We start from the raw sequence: 4,124 nt of genomic DNA, 5'->3' as shown, positions 1-4,124 counted from the left end.
AGAGGAAGTTTACAAGACATCCGTTTAGAAATGGGTAGAACCCGGAAGGTGGGGGGGTTAATAAGTATTTAGCACTGTCACATTCTTTTTTTCAGTAAATATATTTCAAATGTGGCTGCAGACATGAAATTAACAACCCAGGTAATCCACACGCAGAGAAATTCACAGAAATTAATCCATAAGTTAGAGTTTGTTGAATGGTGTGTGTTTGCAAATGATAACCTAGAGTTTACTCCCTGATGATCACACAGCATGATGATGATGATGGTGATGGTGTTGTGCACTGATGGGTCTTTGGATGTTTGGGTCTTTGGATTTTCTCCAATAACAGAGAAACAACATTTTCGTTTGTTGGTTTTCATTTTAAAATATGAATTTATATACGAGTGTTTTTGTTTTTTGTGGTTAAACAGAGAAGAAGAAGAAATCTTCCTCTGTTTGAACTTCTTACCTCATTTTGGACTGACAAAGAGCTGCTTCACCCATGATGTCATCGTCCATGTATGGTAAAGGTGTTTTCCAAATTTGGGTCACAATGTAATTAAAAACATACATAGTTATATCTCTATTTTACATGTTCCCATTTATATTTGTTTTATGATTAAAATAGTTTTAAATAGTCTTTTAAAGATTAAATCAAAGTAGATGTTGATTTCTTTTCATAATGTTTGACCATAAAAAGAAAAACTGCTTGTATTTTTAACCAAGAAAAATACAGATTTTCATTTCAGCTCCTTAATGAGGAAACCCAGTTTATGAAACACCTGGTTTTGTTTTTTTATTAAGCTGAAGGTAAAAGAAGAAAGGAAAGATTGATTCGTATGATCATGGAAATGAGGTTGATAGTTGAGTTCCCCAGGTTCTTTAATTTAGTTTCTAATTTTTCTCTGAGAAAAGTTTTTGTTTCTTTCACTGTTTTCTGAGTTCACGTCGGCCTGGTGGAAAATAACTGGAGGTGTTTAAATGTCCATCAATGATGGGAAGTCAGGTTTTTGTGAGTTGTTTGATTTGCACGGCTGGAGTTCCTATTTAAAACGTCTCATTTTAGGGAAACATGATTCTTTGTGGGAGTTTTTAATTGTGATGTATGCAACATGTCGTCTTGAGTAACTCCAAATATGGATAAAATTGACAGATTTTCATTATGCAGTTTGTCTGTTTGGAAATAATTGCTTCTTAACTTATTTCACGTGTGCTTTCGGTTTCTTTTGCGGATCTCGACACTTTAATTCAGGTTTGGTTTCTTGAGGTAATGATGCTGTTTCTATATCTGTACTGTGTTTTGATGCTTTTACTTCTCCTGAATAAATAAATCTGAATAATGACAACCGCTTTCGCTGTTTTAAAGCTGAAACGGCAAACATTAGCAGAATATTTATGACCTTTTCTAACAGCCGGTGTTTTCTCACAATTGAAATGGTTCAAATCATGAAACAAATTTAAAAAAACCCGACTAAACAGAGAGTAATTATCTAGAAACTAGTTTCATTTACTCAATTACATTTAGTTGAGTAACATTTTTGAAAAAAATCACTTTTAGGACTTTCTTTACTCTTACATGAGTAATTTCTTGGATGGTTACTTTTACTTGAGTAAAAATATGTTGAAGCTACTCTTAGTTGAATTCTTGGGAACTCTACCCACCTCAGTGTAGGAGGTCCAGAAGAACAGGAGGTGTGAATGCTAATCAAACTCTGGTCCTCCAAACCTCAGTGTGGGTACGGTTGAAGTGAACTCCTGTTCGGTTTTAATTCATACAAGATTGCCAAGCAGACCGGAAACCGTTCCAAAAAGCAGGAAGTGGACTACAGCGTAGAGCATTGTGGGTAAGTACAACCAAAACAAACGCGTTAGCCTAGCGCTAGCGGGAGAAATGTCTCGTGGTCTTTAGCCAAAGACTAAAGAGAAATGCTACCACCGCTAAAAACTGACACCACTCCATTTTTGTTTCGATTTGGTGATTAATTAAGTTGCTCAGTGTCTGCAGAGGTTCCCTCCCACAGCAGCTGAAAATGGAACAAATGTTGCAATTTAGAACCGAGTCTACCGGACTGTCGGGTAAGAAAACACCCCAACTATACTTCAATTACCGTAAATGTTTAAATCTTATATATTTTTCAGTGAGACATTGTTCTGTTGCACTAAAAGTAACTTCATTTTTAGGATTTCTTTTTAAATAAATAGTTAAGCTTAATAAAGTATATATTTTTTATTTATTTATTTAGTTAGTTAGTTAGTTATTGCGTATCTTTTCCAGGCAACAAACGTTTCTTTTTATCTGTGTATATGTGACATGTGTTATGCCCGAGCGATGCGTGCTCCGGCATGCGTTTCTGGTCATAACACCGGACAAACCACAAGACACCAAGTCTGGGTTTGGAGGCGGTCTCCGTTCATTTAATCTGTCAATCGGGAGATATTAGCATTAGCACCTAGCATGTGCTCCAGTTTTCCAACCCGATCTATACAAAATAACAGTGTTAGCATGCATCAAATGTTATAATGGCGTAATAGAAACTCAAATGAAAATATCCAAACACCTCTCATTAATACAGAAAGAAAAATAAACATTTGAACAGTATAAATGAAAGGATTACAATGGGATATAAAACTTTCCTCTCTGCAGTGGAACAAATAACAAAAGGGAAGAGGAAATTAATAATTTAATATTTATAATAGTCCAAAAGAAGAAGAAAGTAAGGCGGCGCTGGAGGACCAAACCCCTTATAGTAAACACAGAGGAACACAAGAAGAGTCAAGTGTAAGCAGACAAATACATTAAAGAACACATTTTGTGTAAATATACAACTATTAATATAGACCCAGTTACATTCATCCCCCTAGATTCACACAAAATTATAACAAACAAACAAACCAAAAAAACATACAACACAAGCCAAAAATTACCACAGCCAAAGGGCAAAGTCGGCAGAAGAGCCATCTTAAAAGATTGAGAGCTGACAGAAACCTATCAGACAGGATGCGGTCCCCTATACACCACACCGTTTTGGCCAGTTACAATACTCAGAAATAAAAGCGTGTACATGCCATCCACATATTATTTTTTTTTCTTAGAAACTGGGTGTCTCTACACTAAGAAAAAGAGGAACAAGAATTGACCAGAAAAGGTATTTTCCTGATAAAAATGCTTTTTGAGCACAAAACCGTATTTATTTTCTGTGTGTGCGTGTCTGTGTGTGTGTATGTCCTAGTAATTTTTAGTATAACTTTTGGGAACTCTACCCACCTTGTCGGGTAAATAAATATACAGCTCCTTATTTTATTTTACTGAAAAAGCAAAAACTTCGGAGGGAAAGTCTGTTCTTTAAAGAAGGAGACTTCTCCCTCTGCTTTCGGTGCTTATAGCCAGGAGCTGCTGAGATAACCACCTGGGTCCCAGAGTGTTTGCTTCCATGTTTAGTGGACCGTTCCAACATGTCAGCTGAAAGACGGCCACGGAGTGGACACATTGGACACGCAGTGCTCTGATTCGCAGGCTCCATGCTCGGCCAAGGAGGAGATGTAACGCTGCAGACCTTCTCTCTTTCTGACAGGGGGTTTGTGCCATATGTGCCGGGGTGTCGCGTTTCTGGAGCATTCCTCCTTCCCTCCTTCTCTAATCCTGTGTAGGATTCATATGCCACCCGCTCCCGTTTATCCTGAGCCTGACTTCTTCTAAAGGATGCAGGGTTGTTTGTAGACCTGGGGTCCTGAAAATACTCTGCAGATGCCGATTTTCCAGTCAGGAGCATTGATCACTGAGCAATTTTTTTATTTCCATTTCCCAAGCACCTAACGCCAGCATGGGGTTGGCGCTAAATGCCATGACATTTATTCGGTGGACCGGCCCGAAACTGATACATTCGTCCTTTATGCATGAAAGAGTACTCCCTTCAAAATTAACTCTTAGTTTTTGTTTAGTCTCAAAGAAAAAGTTTAAATTTAACCTTAATCTGAAAGTTATGCTGATGAATCATATGACTATTTTTTTTTTTTTGGAGCACATTGCAAAAATAAAAAATCTTACCAAGTATTTCTGGTCTAGTTTCTACTGCAGATATCTTAGTACTCTTGAAATAAGACGAAACTAGCATGCAAGTAAATTTTCAAGATATAGGAACTTG

This window comes from Poecilia formosa, unplaced genomic scaffold, assembly GCF_000485575.1.
Source record: "Poecilia formosa unplaced genomic scaffold, Poecilia_formosa-5.1.2 Scaffold143, whole genome shotgun sequence".
NCBI lineage: Eukaryota > Metazoa > Chordata > Actinopteri > Cyprinodontiformes > Poeciliidae > Poecilia > Poecilia formosa.
This window is presented reverse-complemented; position numbering follows the sequence as displayed.